General features: G+C 39.6%; 1 long non-coding RNA gene across 1 annotated transcript; it reads left to right on the top strand.

The window, feature by feature from the left end:
- Nucleotides 1–7,135: 7,135 nt before the first annotated feature.
- LOC141374482 (uncharacterized) lies at nt 7,136–13,464 on the top strand. Its single transcript, XR_012381409.1, has 4 exons — nt 7,136–7,217; nt 7,671–7,868; nt 9,259–9,366; nt 12,515–13,464. It is a non-coding gene; the product is annotated as an uncharacterized lncRNA (long non-coding RNA).
- Nucleotides 13,465–20,355: the final 6,891 nt, after the last annotated feature.

Raw genomic sequence — 20,355 nt, 5'->3', positions numbered from 1 at the left:
CATGGGACAAAAATCAGGGTGTTAGCAGGACTATATTCTGTCTGGAGGCTCTAGAGGATAATTTCCTTGCCTTTTCTAACTTCTAGAAGTTGCCTGCACACATTGACCCAAGGCTTCATTCCTCCATTTTCAGAGCCAGCAGTGTTGACTGAGACCTTCTCATGTTGTCAGACCATCTATCTGGTTCTCACTTCCTGCCTTCTTCCACTTACAAGGATTCTTGTGAATACATTCAGCCGCCCCTGGATAATCCAGGATAATCTCCCTACCTCAAAGTCAGCTGATAAGCAACCTTAATGTATCCTAACATAGCCACAGGTCCTGGGGCTTAGGGTTGGACATCATCTGCCTCCCGCAACAGGCCAGTTATTTCCAAGAATGACCCTTAATTATTTTCGAGAATGCCCCTTGATTTGTCTGATGTTTCCCCATGATTAGACTAAGCTTTGGCACTTTTGGAAGAAATACCCCAGATGTATTTTAGTCAGTCAGTCTTGTACCTGGAAACTTTGCTGAACACTTATATTGGTTTTGGTCTCTTGATTATTTTGGATTTTCTGTGTTTGCTCATATCACTTGCAGATAGTCACAGTACAGTTTTTCTCTTCACACTTCTACACTTATTTTTCTCATTGTATTGGTGAGGACCTCCAGTACTGGGTTAAACAGTAACTGGGATAGCCGGCATCCTTTCCTTATTCTTGATCTTACTGGGAATGCATCTAATATCCTATGCTAAGTACAATATTTGCTATAGGTTTTTATTTATACATTTCATCAAATTAAGGAAAGTTCCTTCCATTTCTAACTTTCTCAGAGATATTTTCATTAAAAGGTATTGAACTTTGTAGGGTTTATCCACTCCTCTCTGAAATACATGTGTCTTACCAAGGCATTCAGAGTTTTTGTCAGTTTTTGCTCATTAGGTACTAATAAGATGATATCATCAAAGTGATGCTCTGTGGGATGGTCAATCAGTCTGGGACCCTTTGTTTTTTTTTGTCTCTTGTTTTCAAGGATTTTTATTTATTTATTTGAGAGAGAGACAGAGCACAAGTTGGGAGAGAGGCAGAGGGAGAAGAATACTCCCTGCTGAGCTTAACCAACTGAGCCACCCAGGCACCCCAATTCAGGACCCTTTGGATTGATTGTAATGCAGAATAGAAGAATCAATATAGCCCCAGGGAAATGTGAATATGCAAGCATTCTCCATTTTTTTTAAGGTTTTATTTATTTATTTGACAGAGAGAGAGAGCAAGCCACAGAGCACAAGCGGGGGTGGGGGGACACAGAGGGAGAGGGAGAAGCAGGCTGTCCGCTGAGCAGGGATCCAAACTCAGGGCTCAATCCCAGTACCATGGGATCATGACCATGACCTGAGCTGAAGACAGACACTCATCCAACTGAGCCACCCAGGCCTAGATTCTTGAAAAAAATATGCTATCTCCAAATCTAGCTTTTATACTCCTGAGCCACTATATGCTTACTCCTATCCTGGGAACTATTACAAGAGTTAAGTTTAAATGAGACACAGATACTAAAACTTTGTTTAAATCAGAAATCTCGCAGTGTCATTTTAACTTTCTACCTCTATACATGTATGAGAAGAGAAAAATGCCAATGATCCCCTTCTGGATCAACCAAAAAAAAAAAGTCACAAATATTTATATCTTCCAGAAAATAGAAATGTCAATAATTATTAAGGAAGACATCTAATCATTAAAAGTCTTTTATTTATTTTTTATTTTTTTAAGATTTTATTTTATTTATTTGAGAGAGAGAGTGAGAGAGAGAGCACAAGAGAGGGTAGGGTCAGTAGGAGAAGCAGACTCCCCGCTGAGCAGGCGCTGAGCAGGGAGCCTGATGTGGGACTCAATCCCAGGACTCTGGGATCATGACCCGAGCCGAAGGCAGTCGCTTAAACAACTGAGCCACCCAGGTGCCCTCATTAAAAGTCTTTTAGAGATTATGAATTATCCTTATAGGACATACCAGCAATCTGAGAAGCCCCGATGCTTTTTATTTTTTTTAAAGATTTTATTTATTTGAGAGAGAGCATGTGAAAGAGAGAGCAACAAGTGGGGAAGGGGCAGAGGGAGAAGCAGACTCCTTGCTGAGCAGGGAGTCTGAGGCAGGGCTCCATCCCAGAACCCCGGGATCATGACCTGAGCTGAAGGCAGATGCTTAACCAACTGAGCCACCCAGGTGCCCCAGCCCCAGTGTTTTATTTATTTATTTATTTTTATTTTTTAAAAAAATTTTATTATGTTATGTTAGTCACCATACATTACATCATTAGTTTTTAATGTAGTGTTCCATGATTCATTGTTTGCGTATAAAACCCAGTGCTCCATTCAATACATGCCCTCCTTAATACCCATCACCAGGCTAACACATTCCCTACCCCCTCCCCTCTAAAACCCTCAGTTTGTTTCTCAGAGTCCATAGTCTCTCATGGTTCGTCTCCCCCTCTGATTCCCCCCCTTCATTTTTCCCTTCCTACTATCTTCTTCTTTTTTAACATATAATGTATTATTTGTTTCAGAGGTACAGGTCTGTGATTCATCAGTTTTACACAAATCACAGCACTCACCATAGTACATACCCTCCCCAATGTCCATCACCAAGCCACCCCATCCCTCCCATCCCCCACCACTCCAACAACCCTCAGTTTGTTTCCTGAGATTAAGAATTCCTCATATCAGTGAAATCATATGATACTTGTCTTTCTCTGATTGACTTATTTCGCTTAGCATAATACCCTCTAGTTCCATCCACGTCATTGCAAATGGCAAGATTTCGGGTTTTTTTCATGGCTGCATAATATTCCATTGTATATATATATATATATACCACATCTTTTTTATCCATTCATCTGTTGATGGACATCTTGGCTCTTTCCATAGTTTGGCTATTGTGGACATTGCTGCTATGAACATTGGGGTGCACGTACCCCTTCAGATCACTACATTTGTATCTTTGGGGTAAATACCCAATAGTGCAATTGCTGGGTCATAGGGTAGCTCTATTTTCAACTTTTTGAGGAACCTCCATCCTGTTTTCCAGAGTTCCAGCCCCAGTGTTTTAAAGGGCTGTCTTGTTAGAGGGACACCTGACTGGCTCAGTTGGAGGAGAATGTGACTCTTGATCACAGGGTGGTGAGTTCAAGCCCCACGTTGGGTATAGAAATTACTTAAATAAATAAATATTTAAAAAACAAAGGGCTATCTTGGTAGAAATAATATTTGCAGTAACAATTGTATGATGCAGAATAGTATCTGCTTATCTGCAGCCGTGAAGAAGAAAGGAACATTTTCTCTTCTTACCTAGCTAAGAGTTCTTTCACCAGCAGTTAGAAAGGCCCTCAGTTTGAAGGCTTAAGCATTGAAATTCCATTAATTAGCAATGGAAAAAAAAATCCAAACATCAGAGACACAAAACTTACCTCATGGGATGGAAAAAGGCATATTAATAAATAGAATATGGGACATACAATTGTTGGCATCTATTAAGTTGATCCACATAAAATTGTTATTTTGTATGTGAAAACAAAGATAAGCCATTTCATAAGGTCTAACCTAATGCACCCTGGGATATAACTGATGAATTACTTGTCGGTCAATCCTACTGGACCGTGAGCCCTTGGAAGGCAGGAACTATATCTTGTTCATCTTTTAAACACCTAGCCAAATCTGGCACATAATAGGTGATCAATAAATGTTAGATTTTGGTTCTTTGGTTCTTTCCTTTAATAAATGAATCCGTTGAGGATATCCTTGCTGTGTTGCCATTTATTTCTAAAGCCAAATTGGTTTTCCAGTAAACATGCAAACACAGCCTTTCTTTGACTCCCTTCCCAGAGTGATCCATTGGCAGAGGTTCAATTGCTACTTTCCAGTCCTGAATCATCATCTAAAATTGCTGTTCATTTAAGAAACAGATGTTTGTTGTATTGCTTTACTAGAACTGAGCTCCTGGGGGGATTGCACTTTTAAATTATTAAACCTCTATTATTGATGCTCTCTTCTGATTCTGTCACTCTCCAAATTGAAGGACCTAGTGAAGCCTGATGTAGCCTCTCTCTACTACTTGGGAGTTTAGCGAGGGCAGGACTCCAATTCAGAGAGGTGACCAATGCCCTGGAAAGTGCACTGTGCTTGCCCTGGACTCAAGAGGGGCTTCTCCTTTGTGTTTTATCATTGGCTGGCTGGGTGACTTTAGGCAAGTCAGCAAACCCATCTGGGCTTATTTCCTCAGCCAATAAAAAATAATGGTCGTCAGTGAAAACTCCTGGCATGAGAAAATGCTCTAACAAGTGAGAGATTTAGTAATACTAGCAGTAAGACAAAAAGGAATTTGGTCTCCATTCAGACCAAACTTCTGTGGTAGATAAAGGAGTTTAAGAGGGGTCTACGGGTGCAAAAGAATGAAATAGATGCATGCTCTCCCTTTGGCTTTAGCTTTGATGCTAACCATCCTAGCACCCCTTTGCTTCTCCATCCTTCAGTTACCCATGGGCAAAATGGGGATGATAAGAGCCTTAAAGTACAGCTGGGAAAATCTCCACTAGAGATTTGTGCCCTAATGCTGTAAGGCATCTTAGTGTCTGCAAGGAATTAACGTCTTTACTAGGCATCTAGAACGATCTTAGCTACGTGTCATCCTTGAGGGAATTGTGAAAAGAGACACTGAAATTGTTTTCTGAAAGGCTTAAAACTTTCGCGGAACTCTAGCTGAGAAAGGAGCATGTGAAGGGTCTTAGTGTTCCATAAAATGCAATAGAAACACGAGGTGATTATAACAAAGTTACTGGAATGCCAGTGATTGGGTCTGGGCAGGATGTTAAGTCCAGTTGCTGCGAGAGGTTGCCTGCTTGGGCCTTGGGGTGACCGTGTTCCAATGGTCCGGCTCTGGTGCCCGTGGGCCTTGACGGCGGGACGCCCATAAAGTCCGGGGAGGATGCTGGCAGGTCCACCTCTCAGCATCCTGGCTTCACTTCGGAGGCTCCGATCTCCTGCGCGGTGGCCTCGGGGTGTTCGCAAGGCTGCAGTCTCTCATCAGGGACTGCGGTAAGAACTACAACTCCCAGTTTGCCGAGCGGCTTCTCGGGGCGGAAGCTCGCTGGCCAATCCCCGAGGAGGAGTGAGTGAGGCCAGCAGGTGGCTGGCTTTTGGGGTCCCGCGCCCGGGGTGCAGCGGGGGCATCGCGGAGCTGCGTGCGGAGGGTGCCAAGAATATTTTTGCTAAGGAGTTGGGGAGATGGTGTATTTGACTATATTTTCTAAAGCTATAAACTCTGTATAAATGTAAGATGATATTGTTATGATTATTATTTTGAGGATGTTATTACTTGATTTTCTTTTGCTATCCTGAGGTGACAACTGGGCCTTTGAATCATTGTACAGATCACTGATATTTAATGATACGAGTGTTTCCCTTTTCTAGGAAGAATGGAAGAATGGAAGAATATGCGTCCTGCTTAGAGGTAGCTTTGTAGGGATATGGTCTCTGAGAATTATGGAAACATAGCCTCTTGTTAAGAATTCATTTCCCTCTCTAATTAGGAACTGTAAGAGTTCTTTTTTTTTTTTAAGATTTTATTTATTTATTTATTTATTTATTTATTTATTTATTTATTTGAGAGAGAGAGAGGGAGCGAAGAGAGAGCACAAGCCAGGGGGAGAGGCAGAGGGAGAAGCAGGGAGCCCCATGCGGAGCTGGATTCCAGGACCCTGGGATCATGACCTGAGCAGAAGGCAGACAGTTAACCGACTGAGCCACCCAGGCGCTCAGGAACTGTAAGAGTTCTTATAAGTAGAATTCCATGAGACTGGGCTTTTCGGTCCTTTGGAGCCGTGGAAAGTGATATGAGAGAAGACAGTCTGACCCTGTGTCTGACAGGAGAGTTTTAGTATCTTACAGTACTTGTATTTCGCCTTTCCTCTACAGGCCTTACTAGAAGGGCAGAGAGAAAACCATCATCTAATAGGCAAATTATTTTTCACTCATCTGTTATCAAGACCCATCATTTCTCTTGAGCTGCCCTGCCATTATTAAAGTCATTTGTGCCCAGGAGCAGATGATTTATATCATACTTGCTTTTCATAGCAAGAATAGGCTAATGCTAGAATATTGCTTAAATTAGACTTTTAAATTAGTCTTTTAAAAATTGGTTGCAGCCACTTATTTAAATTGGCAAATGGTTTCCTTTTATAAAAGAATTATAAACAGTACCTTGATTGATGAATTGGCTAATGATCTTTCCTGCCTGAGACATCCATCAGCTAAACTGTGTAAGAATAAATGCAAAGACACACCAAATGTGCTTCTAAATAAAATCTTTTGGTGCTGGGAAGGCCAGTGCAGAGATCTCACTCAGAGGTCTGGGAGTTTCTTTAAGTGACTTCTTCGAAGGGCTTGCTTTGGGTAGCCTTGTTGCCTCTCTTTAATTGGGACAATTTCAGGGTGGAAATTAATTTAGTTTGAAAGTTTGTTTTAAAACTCTTTTCCTCACATTACCATTTCTTTTAGTTTAATTAGTTCGATTCAATTTGGCTTTTTTTAAAAAGATTTTATCATTTATTTATTTGAGAGAGCGAGCGAGCGAGAGGGAGAGCGTGAGTGGTGGCAGGGGGTGGAGGGCAGAGGGAAAAAGAGAAGCAGGCCCCCTGCTGAGCTCAATCCCAGGACCTTGGGATCATGACCTGAGCTGAAGGCAGATGCTTAATCCACTGAGGCACCCAGGCGCCCCTTGACTTGAGCATTCTTGAGAGGTACTAATAAATATACTTTGCTTGTATCTGGGTAGGCAAGCATTTGGGATTGCTCCAAAAACATGGTTTTATTATTTTTATTTTAAAATTTTTATTTATTTGAAAGATTTTATTTTTAAGTGATCTTTACACCCAATGTGGGGCTTGAACTCACGACCCCAAGATCAAGAGTTGCATGCTCTACTGATTGAGCCAGCCAGGTGCCCCCCAAAACATGGTTTAAATGAGTTCCAGTTTGGTTTATTCGTTTTTGCTTTGTTTTAGTTTGCTTTTCTGTTTAATCCTGTTGAGACCCTGGGGCTTCCTTAGGTTGGGTCAAGAACAACTTGTTTTGTTTTGTTTTTTTTCTCACAGATCTAAAGGATACTTCTCCAAATGATATCCATCCATCTCTCCATTCACCCAACAAACATTTATTGAACACCCACTGTTCAAGAGATTACAGGTTACTGTGCTAACGGAACTGCAGCTAAGTTCTTTATAGATGTTATAGGAACATACTTCTCAAATTTGGTGCATTAGGAACTTCAAAGATATGCAGCCATGTGCCATGGTGCACCTTCCTGGGCAGAAAATATTTAGTTAAGAAAAACAGATTTATTAAGGTAGATTTCAAACTTTGCACAAAATCCCGAGATAAAATAAAGATTTTTATGAGTGTTTTGTTATTTATAGCAGGGTGCCTTCATCTTTTTCTGCAGACTCCATCTCTTTGCAGGAGTCCACAGACATGGACATTTTACAGGCATTTCAGTGGAAAACTTTGAGAAGCACTGAGTAGTGAGGTGGGGTTGTCGTGGTGCGGGGGGGAGAGACAGAGAGAAAGAAAGTGAGAGAGGGTTGATTTTTCAGATAATCTTGTCTAACTTCTTACCCCCTTTGAATGTCACATTAACAGGCCTTCAGAACTTCAAACCTAATGCTACTCTTTGGTTGGAACAAGAGGAAAAGTTCATGTCCTTGGATTCCCAGGATTCCCGGGAAGAGGAGATGCCAAAGAAGACACACAGATGAGGGCCAGTCAGGGTAATTCCAGTCAAGGAGTGAAGCCTCAAGACTTTAACTCAGCTTATACACATTCAAATGGAAACTAACAGTAATTATATAACTTCTAGTTCTGTGATCCAGGGATCTTAGGCTACTTCTATAGTTAAAGTGTGATGAATTTAGTTTTAGGGTTTTTGTATCTTTTTTTTTTTTAATTTTATCCACCCATCTGACAAAGAGTGAGAGAGCACAAGCAGGGGGAGCAGCAGAGGGAGAGGGAGAAGCAGGCTCCCCACTGAGCAGGGAGCCCGATGTGGGGCTCGGTCCCAGGATCATGACCTGAGCTGAAGGCAGGTGCCCAACCAACTGAGCCACTCAGGCGCCCCTTGTTTTTTTATCTTTTTTTTTTTTTAAAGATTTTATTTATTTATTTGAGAGAGAGAGAGAGAATGAGAGAGAGAAAGCACATGAGAGGGGGGAGGGTCAGAGGGAGAAGCAGACTCCCTGCTGGGCAGGGAGCCCAATGCGGGATTCGATCCAGGGACTCCAGGATCATGACCTGAGCCGAAGGCAGTTGCTTAACCAACTGAGCCACCCAGGCGCCCCGTTTTTTTTTATCTTTTGATTGCTGTGTGTCCTTACATTATACCAGTGGACTGTAAGATAAGCGAATGATTTTCTATTTGAATGATATGCAAAATGCTTTTTTCCCCCTTCGAACTTTATAAGGAAACTTGGCCACAGGCAAAGAAGATTGGACCCCAGCCCTGGCTTCAAGTCCTTGGGCTCACTTTTGATAATCCATAGTATGAAGTATCTCCTCTGTGTTTGGGATATCTCTAGCCCCCTGTCCCCCCAGTCAGCTCCAGAAGTTGACTTTCTCTGGCTTCTGAAGTTTCTGTAAGAGGCAGTTAGAGAAACTTGTGGAGTGAGACTGGATGTGTTTGTTGCAGTAATAAAAAATGTTTATGTAGACAGTGTGATTTCAGATTTTTTTTTTTTTTTGGCTGCTTAGAGGGGTAAGCAAGTTTGATAACCTTTGGCATATTCAGTTGACTAAAGTTTGGAGGGATCCATCTGTTTTTTTTAAGTTCTTGGCAGTCTGCGTATCTAAAAATTTCCCTTCCTTATGGTCTTGATTTAGAAGCAAATATGTCTGAGAAAATGTGTTTAATAATAATTTCAGTTTTTACTTAGTTTTTACATAGCAGTGCATCACATCCTGTTGTAGGTGCTGGGGATATAATGGTGAGAAAAGCAACATGGTGCCTGCTTTCATAGAGCTTAGAGTTTTCTGGGGGAAGATAGACATTAATTGAAGATTTACATCCGAAAAAAGTCCTAATATCTAAGGGAGAGTATTCCATCCAAGACTAAGTAGCGGTCATTTGAATTGCTTCGCATGATCTTTTGTCTCAGCTTATCCCTGATCCTTGGGTCTAGCCCCAGAGCTCTGAGAAAGCTATATACAATCAGTCGTAACTCTTGTCTTTCCACAGATGTGGGAATCCCTTTTTCAAAAGCTCCATTGTTCTCCAGGCTGGAACAATGAGGAGGAGAACGCTGAGTCTCAAGAGAAGTGACCTCCTTGAGGAAAATGCACCCAGGTAAGCATTTGGAGAACAAGCAGCGGGGAGAACGAACTAACATTTCTGATTTGTAAGATGTAGTAAGTTAGGGCAGTTTTTCCGGTGGTCTTCTCTATGAATATTCAAATTAATTAAAACCTCGCAACAGGGCTTGGGGTTTTCTAATTATGATTTGCACCATGTAGCATGACTTAGGAGACTGGTGTAAATATTGTCTTCTTGGATATTTTAGAGCAAAATTTTGATGAACTGGGAGCTCTGAAGCAGGGTGCTACTTAAAAGCATAGGCTCTGGGGCCAGGCTCCTGGTTTTGAACCTTAGCGCCACCGATAAACTCTGTGATCCCAGGCAAGTTGCTTAAATTCTCCGTGCTTTAGTTCATTTATAGAATGAAGATAACAGTGGTGCCTATGCTGCAGGGTTATTGTAAGAATGAAATATGTTACTCATTTTACAGACTCTTTTTGGATGCACATTTTCCCATGTTTTAGACCTTTGAAAATGGAATATTTCTTTTTTTAATTTTATTTTTTTAAGATTTTATTTATTTATTTGAGAGAGAGAGAGAGAGAGAATGAGTGGTGGGAAAGGACAGAGGGACAGAGAGAGGGAGAAGCAGGCTCCCCACTGAGCATGGAGCCCAGTGCAGGGCTTGATTCCAGGACCCGGAGATTATGACCTGAGCCGAAGGCAGATGCTTAAATGACTGAGCCACCCAGGTGCCCCGAAAATGGAATATTTCTTGAAGTTGATGGCAAACAGCTTACAATCTTAGTTGGCTAAGTGGCAGTAGGGATAAAATCATTACCTGTGTGTTTGCAACTATAAAAAACTTAAACATCAAACCTTGTAGAATGGGAGTCAGGGGGTTGGAAGATGGTCTTGGAGATAATAGTGGGGGGCCATTTTAACTCCCAGGAAGGAAATGGTTGAGAAGAGGGGTGGGGAAGATAGTAAATGAAATGTACTCAGCGGTGTTCCTGAAGGGGGAGCCTCAGTAAGCCAGCAACCAAATGGCTTTTAGTTCATAAAAGACATGCTGTATCCTAATGCTCATAATTGTATAGAAGGCAGTACATTGTAAATTGTCTGTAAATATGTAAATTGACGACTCTGCGACAAAATGTAATTCGGAAGACTCAGACTCTGAATATAAAGAAGTTTTAGGACTACCTTTACATATTTATTTCACTTATTCACTTCACCAACTTATTTCCTTTTGATGTAGGCACAGCAGTAATATATACTAAAAATCTAAGAAAGCTCTTTCAATACTTATTCAATAAAAATTCAATGTGATAAGAAAGCATTGTATTATAGTTTAAATGGCAAAGTTTTTTCTCTCTCAGCAGTGCATAAAATAATGATGCATCTTAAAATTGAAGATGTCTTAGATTTGATGAAATGCAGCAATATAAATAGAGCACTTAGAAAAGCATTGGTGCATAGCAAATACTACATAAATGAGCTATCATTATTACTGCATTTTATTTTATTTTGGTTTTATTTAAATTCAAGTTAGTTACCATATAGTGTATTATTACTTTCAGGGTAGAATTTACTGATTCATCAGTTGCATAGAACACCCAGCGCTCATCACATCAAGTGCCTTCCTTAATGCCCATCACCCACTTATCCCATCCCCCCACCCACCTCCCCTATTACTGCATTTTAGTTCTGTTTCTGGAGGGCAGGGAAGAGAGCTCCTATTTTTGGAGGGGGTCAGCTAAGTACAGATATGCCCTGCTATAATACCACATACCGACAGATCTCACACTGTATAAAATCAGGCACCAAAAATAACAATTTATGTGGGAAAAATTATGTAGGGACTAGTGCAACGTATGCATAATAACAGCCTTTTATGCATGTCACAGGAGAGCTAGTTTGTGTTACAGGAACATGCTTTGGAGTGGAACAGACTGAACTTTACATTTTCTCCTAGTAACCTTGCCAAGTAGGTGCTATTCATATTTTATAGATAAGACAATGAGTTTAGGATCAGAAACTTGCTTTGGGTCATATGGTTGTAAGTCGTGATGATGATAGGAGTCAATTCTAGGTCTTCCTAGCTCCAGAGCCCATACTTTTCACGCTTACATCCCAAACCCACTTCGGTCAGATTCCCCCATTCCTCACTTCATGTTTCCTACAAGAATAATGATACCCTTTGCTGGATGAGCTCAGCCATATCTGCTTCTGCCTAGGTTTTAGAATGTGGCAAGTAAGTGGAAACAAAATACAGTTGATTTTTCCTTTAAGTATTTCCTAAAGTTGCTTGGTAAGGTTGGCTCTCAAATTTCTGTCTATAGTTAGCAACTGGATTTCCTGAGATTGTAAGGTCAGCATCTGCCTCTGGGCAAAAAAGTGCCATGAGACCTACTATAATTCAGAGTGTTAGTGTTTTGAAAGAGCTTTCAAAACCTGACTGTAATTTTTAGATAAGCTGTCGCCAGATGGCAGCAAAATGCCTTGAGCATAAGATCTGAACTATGTAACATGTCTGATTGTTTATTGCCATTCATTTACAGAATATTCCACTCATTTACAGAAACAGCCGAGTCTAAACAAAATTATCTTATACTATATGTAAATGTTATTTTTGGAGCAAGCTTTTCAAATAAATGATAATGATTTATGTATTGAGGGCACTCATCGTGATTTATGTATTGAGGGCAGACTATATGGCAAGCATTTTGCTAAATACTGTATTTACACTTATTGTTTTATTTTGTAATTACAATATCATAATCTCTATTTTACTGATGTGCATTCTGAGTCTTGGGTTTTATATATTATTTCTGTAACAGGCCATCTCACTAAATCCTCAGTTTCAAGTCTTATCCTGAATTTTTTTCTATTAATTCTAATAGCTTTCCTAGTGATTGTCTTGCCTCAGACTTTGCTGGCTATTTAGATTATCTGCAAATAATCTGCAAGTAAGAGAGAGTTTGCCTCTTATTTTCTAATATTTATACCTCTTGTTTCTTGTTCTTGACTTAGTGCATTGGCTAGAACACCCAGAAAAATACTAGATAAAAACAATGATAATAGATATCCTCCAAGAATGACATTTGCTATAGTTTTTTCGTACATGGTCGGCTTACTTATATTTCTAGATGGCTAAGGTTTTTTTAAAAAAATATTTTATTTATTTATTTGACAGAGAAAGACACAGCAAGATGGAACACCAGCAGGGAGAGTGGGAGAGGGAGAAGCAGACTCCCCACTGAGCAGGGAGCCTGATGCGGGGCTCTATCTCAGGACCCTGGGATCATGACCTGAGCTGAAGGCAGATGCTTAACGACTGAGCCACCCAGGCGCCCCCAGGTTTTCTATTTTATTCCATTAGTCTATTTGCCTGTTTTGGTGCCAATCCCACACAGTCTTAATTACTGTAGCTTTAGGTGAAGTCATAATATCCCAAGATGAGCAAGTTGGCTCATCTTGTTCCTTTTCTTCAAGGATGTGTTATTGGCTATTGTAATCCCTTGTAATTCCACATACATTTTAGCATCAGCTTGTCAAATTACTTACAGCCACATGCACACACTTTTGGAATTTGGATTTGGAGTCCATTAACCATAAATTAATTGGGGAGAAATGCTATCTTCACAAAACTAAGTATTTCAATCTATGAACATTTACATATCCCTCCATTTCTTTAGGTCTTTTAAAATTTCTCTCAAAAATGTCTTAACTCTTTTCTGTGTGAGGGTCTTACACAATTTTTGTCAGATTTATCCATAGATATTTGAAATCCAATTGTAAATTATATCTTTAAAAAGTTCCATCTTAAAACTTTTGCTGGCATAGAAATATAATTCATTTTTGTATATAGACCTGTTTTCAGCAACTTTGCTAATGCTAATAATTTTTAGACTTTTATTTCCTCTTGGGGTTTGTAGACAATGATATAATATCAACATAGTAATATTATCTGTGAATGCTAAGAGTTTTGTTTCCTATTTACCAATTCTTACACTTTTTGAACTTATCTTATTGCACTACCTAGGACAACTTGAAGAATGTGAAGAGAAGTGATAATTGTGGGCATCTTTGTCTTATCCCTGATTTTAGGGGGATTATATCTAATATTTCTCCATGAAGTTTGATGTTTGCTGTAGGTTTTTAGGGGGTACCCTTTGGCTTGAGGAAGTTTCCTTTAAACCTTATTTGCTAAGAGTTTTTTTTTTTTATACATGGGAAGTGGATTGCTAATATATCAATGTTCTTTACATCTCTGTTCATAAGTGAGATTGATCCATAGCTTTTCTTTCTTCAACTTTCTCTTTCTGGCTTTGGTAGCAAAGTAGAATGGCCATCTGAAATGAATTTGAGAGCGTTCCCTTTAAAAAAATTCTTTGAATACTTTGTATAAAGTTAGGATCATATGTCACTTGAGCATTTGGCAGAAATTAGCTTTACATTTTTCAGGGCCTTTTTTTGAAAGAAACATAAGTTATTATAAACTATTCATTCTATGTATTTAAAGGTTATAAATAAATGTAGGTTTAAAAAATTTCATTTGGATTTGGTAAGTTATATTCTTTTTTTTTTTAAGATTTTATTCTTAAGTAATCTCAGCATCCAATGTAGGGCTCAAACCCACAACCTTGAGATCAAGAGTTGCACACTAACAACTGGGCCAGACAGGTGCCCCTTGGTAAAATACTTTCTTTCTTTCTTTTTCTTTTTCTTTCTTTCTTTCTTTCTTTCTTTCTTTCTTTCTTTCTTTCTTTCTTTCTTTCTTTCTTTCTTTCTTTCTTTCTTTCTTTCTTTCTTTCTTTCTTTCTTCTTTCTTTCTTTCTTTCTTTCTTTCTTTCTTTCTTTCTTTCTTTCTTTCTTTCTTTCTTTCTTTTCTCTCTCTCTCTCTTCCTTCCTTCCTTTTTTAAAAGATTTTATTTATTTATTTGAGAGAGAGAGAGCACGAGGCAGAGGGAGAGGGAGAAGTAGACCCCCCGCTGAGTAGAGAGCCTGATACAGGGCTCGATCCCAGGACCCCAAGATCATGACCTGAGCTGGAGGCAGATGCTTAACTGACTGAGCCACCCGGGTGCCCCAGTAAATTATATTCTTATGAAATTGCCCGTTTCATCCAAATTATATTTTTAAATAAGCTCGTTCTTTTGATCAATTATCCATTTTAAAATTTATTGGTATTATTCATAGTATTCTCTTATGATTAAGAAAAACTTCTATTGTATCTATAGTTTTTACCCTTTTTAAAGTTCTATTATTATTTTTCCTCTTCGTTGTGATACAGTTTACATAGCACTGGAATTATCTGTTTCCTGAAGGTTTGTTAAAATTATGTGAAAACATCAGGGTTTGGTGCTCTTTGAGGGAGGGTTGGTCTTTTTACATCTTTATTTTCATTATTGTGGTTGTTCTGTTTAAACTTTCCTGTCTCTCCTAAGGCCAGTTTTGTTAATTTTCACTTTCTGAGAAAATAATCTATTCAAGTATCAAATTTACTTGCGTTTTGCTGGGAAAAGTAGTCTAGGTATGATTCTTCTGGTTACTCCATACTAGTGATACCCCATTTTCATTTTTTATGTTATGCATTTGTGCTTCCTCCTATTTTTCTTGAATAGGTTAGCTAATAACTTATATTTGTTATTTTAAAATCTTTGTAATTAATATATTTATTAATTAGATATGTATTAATATCTTTATTAAATCCTTCCTTCTGTTTTCCTTATGTTTATTCTATTGGTTGTTTTTCCTAATGTTTTAAGTTGGATGCCATCTCATGGTCACAAAATGGATGCCGGAGCTCTAGCTGTCTCATCTGAATTGTAGACAAGAAGAAGGGAAAGAGCAAGGGACAGAAGGGGAGCCCTTTCCCTCAGAGTCATCTCCCTTTAAGGAGCTTTTCTAGATGCTTTATCCCATAACTTGGTTTATATTTCATTGGCCATGCTTATCTTCAAAAGAGGCTGGGAAATGTGGAGTTTTAGCTGGGCACATTGCCATTAAACAGTACAGGGTTCTGGGGTGCCTGGCTGGCTCAGTAGTGAAGTGTGTGACTCTTGATCTCAGGGTTGGAGTTTTGTTTTTTTTTTTAAAGATTTTATTTATTTATTTGACAGAGAGTGAGAGCAGGAACACAAGCCGGGGGGGGAGTGGGAGAGGGAGAAGCAGGCTTCCTGCTGAGCAAGGAGCCCAATGCGGGGCTTGATCCCAGGACCCTGGGATCATGACCTGAGCTGAAGGCAGACGCTTAATGACTGAGCCACCCAGGCACCCCCTCAGGGTTGTAGTTTTGAGCCCCACATTGGGTGTAGAGGTTACTTAAAAATAAAATCTTGAAACGTTGCAGGGATCTATTACTAATGAAGAGGGGGATAATAGATATGGGTAGGTAATCCGTCGCAGTGTTTTAAATCTTTGAAGTTCAATTAACTCTATTAAGTCTTTATCTTGGTATGGACTGTACGGTGTTACTTCTTTTACAGAGACACTGTATATTTTTTCTCAAATCACTTTCCTCTTGACTTATAGGAATTTGGTCCTACCTTAAAACTTTTAACACTAACAGGGGCGCCTGAGTGGCTCAGTCGGTTAAGCGTCCAACTCTTGATTTTGGCTCAGGTCATGATCTCATGGTCATGAGACTGAGCCCAGCATGGAGCCTGATTAAGATTCTCTGTCTTCCTCTTCCTCTGGTCTCCCCCTGTGCCCCAGCCAAAAAAATAAATTAAAAAAAAAAAACTTTTAACACTAAAAATTGGTCATAGTCATTATTGTCTTAACAATGTTGGTGTTTCTTTAGGTTTACCACATGCTTACAATATTATTTGCTCACTATTCCTTTTCTCCATGCAGATGTTCACTTTGGACTCATTTTATTCATCCTGAGGCATACGCTTCAGAAGACCCTTCAGTGAGGTTCTTTTCATTGGAAAGCCTGTCTAGTTTTTGTTTTGTAGAAATGTCTATTTTTTTAATTTTTTATGAGATTTTATCTATCTATCTATCTATCTATCTATCTATCTATCTATCTATCTATCTAGAACATAAATGGGGGAAGGGCAGAGGGAGAGAGAGAATCTCAGGCAGACTGCACAGAGCATGAGCCTGACGCAAGGCTCGATCCCACCACCCTGAGATGGAGGCCTGAGCCAAAATCAAGAGTCAGATGCCCAACTGACTGAGCCACCCAGGCACCCCAGAAATGTCTTTATTTCATCCTTACTATTGAAAGATAGTTTTGCTGGGCCTAGAACTCTAGGCTGACTGTTACTTTCTCTAAGCACTTTGCAGGCAATACTCCAGTGTATTGTGGTTTTATTGTTGCTTTTGAGAATTCAGCTATCAATTTAATTGACAGTCCCTTGTGGGTGATCTTTCTTTTCTGGATGCTTTTAACATCTTTGTGTTTTTGTGTTCAGCGGTTTGACCATGAGGTGTCCAGGAGTGCACTTCTTTTTACTTAGTCAGCTTGGGAATTTGCAAGACTTCCTTTGTCTCTTGTTTCAGCTGTTTCATCAATTCTGGAAATTTTTCAGTTATTATTTCTTCAAGTATTGCCTTTTCCCCCTTCTGGTCTTTTCCTGCTATATACCAAATTAGTTTTATACTGGATATTCTCCCTCTATCCTATGTGGCTGTTAAATTCTTTTTCATAGTTTTCATCTTTTAGCTTTTTCCTCCAGTTTGCTTGTTATCTTTCCAAATGAGTCTAACCTCCTATTAAATCTATTCCTTGTCTTTCTAATTGCATTTGTGGTTTTCACCTCTAAAGTTCTCTTTAGTTATTTTTAAAATCAGATCAACAAATTTTTTATATTCTCTTTCCCTTGATCATGTTTTTAATTACTCTGGGCTTTTCAGTTTTCTTATTTTAAAAATAGGGGCTGGGCTCCATGTTCTTTAAGGACACTTTCAGTCCATAAACACTCCCTGTCTTCCTCTTGGGGTGGAGTGTGGCATGGTGATGGTGATGGGCTATTAGGTCAGAGCTCTTCTGTTGAATTACCCTTCTCTTTTGGATAGCTCAGGATGCCAAGTTTGGTCTAGAAGTCCTACTCTGGTGCCACCACCCATTAGGGACTCAGAATTTCTATTGCACTGGCTAAGCCTGAAAAGCTTGAGTCCCAGCTACTTGCTAGGTACAGAACAGCCTTGGGGGCAATGGCTGACTCTCACTTCCCCACTTCCATGTCCATGGGGCACCAAGATGGGACCATTTCTAATGAAAGCAATTTCCCAATCTTCCCAGGTACACAGATGAACGTGCTTCCTAAAGTCAATTTGTGCCTCCTTGCGGTATCACCAGAGAGTTTGTTTACTTCTTCTCTAGTCTTAGAGAGATGGGCAGGGGACAGCCCCTTGTATTGAATAGAAATCCTTCAGACAGCCAGAGGCTTAAGGAAGAGCAGCATTCTGATTCTTTTGAGTTAAATGGTTTTAAAGGCAATACTAGGTCTGGCTCTGGTTTGTACTGGTTCACTTTTTATTACAGGGGATCTGGGAGATCTTTTGATTTAATTTACCTGTTAAACTAAAACTTTAAATTTGTGTGGACATGCAGGGCACCATAGAGAAATGTCTGTTTATGCAACTTAGAAAAAAATAACTTTTCTTTTTTTTTGAGTTTCTAGATTCATGACTTTATAAATGGATGACACAAGATTCTCTGTAACATCTTCGTATTTCCCTAGGCAAACGGACCAGGTACAGTTTTCTATTGAAAATGCAATTTAAAGAAGAGAATAATTTGCACACCTGAGAAAAGGATAAAGAGCCATCCAATCATTCACACCAAATGTAAGCAGAATTAAAAGTCAGCGCAAAATCTTAATATCTGTGGTCTCCAGCACCTGAGTAACTTTCCTTATTTTGTAGCTCTGCTACTAAGTGCCTTTAGCCTAATGAAACACTTACGAATGAATGAACTGGAACTGCTGAGTTAAGCATCTGTTACAAGAAAATTACAGTGTAATAGTAAGGATATTCTAAGCATCTCCTTTAATAATAAAAAAAGATCATTCTCAAATATTAAAAAAACAATTATTCTAAATTAAGTAGGATGATGACACCTTGTCTGCAGAATAATTTTCACTAGAACGCCAGACATGCTGCTCCATAGCTGAGAACTATGCTAATCTTAGGTCCCATACACACCTAGAACACAGCTTAAACAGCTTTTTTGAGATGTAATCCACATACCATGCATTTCACCCATTTAAAGTATATAATTCAATGGTTTTTAGTATAGTCATCTATTCAGCCTCACCATAGTCAGTTTTCATTTTCATTACCTCAACAAACCCTGTACCTTTTAGCTATCAACTCCCTCCTCCCCTCTCCCCGAGTCAAGCAACCACTGATTTGCTTTCCATCTTATAAATTTCCCTCTTCTGGACATTACATATACATGGAATCATAATATGTGGTCTTTAGTTACTGGCTTCTTTCACTTAGCATAATGTTTTAGTGGTTCGTCCATGTTCTAGTATGTCAGTATTTTATTCTTTTTGTATGGCCAAATAATATTCCATTGTATAACTGCTACACATTTATCCATTTGTCAGTTGATGGACATTTGGGAGGTTTCTACCTTTTGGCTATTTATTTATTTTTTTAATTTTTAATTAATTATTTTTTTTGAGAGAATGAGAGAGAAATCCAGCACGAGTCAGGGTTGGGGGGCAGGGGAGAGAGAGAATCCTAAGCAGGCTCCATGCTGGGCTTGATCTCATAACCCTGAGATCATGACCTGAGTCGAAATCAAGAGTTAGATGCCCAACCAACTGAGCCACCCAGGCGCCACTACCTTTTGGCTACTATGAATAATGCTGCTATAAACAGTCAAATACAAGTTTTTATGTACATGCATATTTTCATTTCTTACCTAGGAATAGAATCTCAAGTTATATGGAAACTATGTTTGGTCATTTGAGGAATTTCTAGAAAAACAACTTTTCTAGTTCTTAATTCCTTCATTTGTAAAGTGGAGAGGGTAATGGTGTCTACTTCATAGAGGGTTGTTTTTTGTTTTTGTGGGGATTCAGTTAGAAAATGAATATATGGTTCTAGCTCAGTACCTGCAAATGGAGACTGAGTAATGAAGGCTATTCTTATTATCATCTGGTCTGAACTCTTCCACTTGCATGCTGGGTCCATCTCACTCTTGGGGCCTGAATTCCTTGTTTGTCAAGCAGGAAGACTAATATTCAGTGATGAATACAGAATGACTTGGAAAAGGAAGGTGTAGAGGGGCTGAGTTGTTGCTCCCAGCAGGGTCCACTTTCTCTTCCTTTTCGACCCCTCCTGCTTCACCCTTTTTCCTGGTGCTGATTAGTGGGTTCTTGGCATCCAAGGGGCCCGGCTCCAAGTTCCAGCCCTGCTTCATCAGGACCTCTGGAATCCGATCCTTGATGTCCTTACAGATTCTAAGAAGATGCCTGGGGGCAGGAAGAGAAGATGTCATGCCCAGGGACTCCAAGTAAGGGTTTGTTCAAGATGCTCCATGCTCCCAAGTGAGCTTCAGTTTGGGATGATCAGAAGTTAGACCTCCAAATGGATTGTGTAGGTAGTGCATTTTGGGAAGGTATGGGGCATGCTTTCACCTCTCAATAGTTATTGGAGTCATTCTTAACTGCTGTTTCTGTCAAGGCTTATTTTACATATACTGTTATATGTGCTCACACTTCTATGAGTATCCTCAGATTTTGATATATAAGATAAAAAAAGCTGCTTACTGAAATTTGTAGCAGAGATCTGTAGAGAGGCTGTTGGTTTTATGAACTGTAACACCACTCTTTTTTCCCCTTTTCAAGAAAGCTTGTAGGAAAGGAAATAAGGAGTGTCACATTCTAGGGGTAGTGTGTCACCCAGAGAGGAGGTCCATTCTGCCCATCTTGGCCTTCATGGAGCTCCTGCCACCTTGCCTTCCTCAGCATCTGTTGGTCTGGATTTTGACACATCTCCTTCAGGCCAGTCATTCCTCTCTCCGACTAGACCAGCAGCAATGTGTCGTGGAGGGAGCTAGACTTC

This window comes from Callorhinus ursinus, unplaced genomic scaffold, assembly GCF_003265705.2.
Source record: "Callorhinus ursinus isolate GAN/ISIS: 27379988/994484 unplaced genomic scaffold, GSC_fseal_2.0 scaffold18, whole genome shotgun sequence".
NCBI lineage: Eukaryota > Metazoa > Chordata > Mammalia > Carnivora > Otariidae > Callorhinus > Callorhinus ursinus.
The sequence above is the reverse complement of the archived record's forward strand: the minus strand, read 5'-3'. Positions and strand labels throughout refer to the sequence as shown.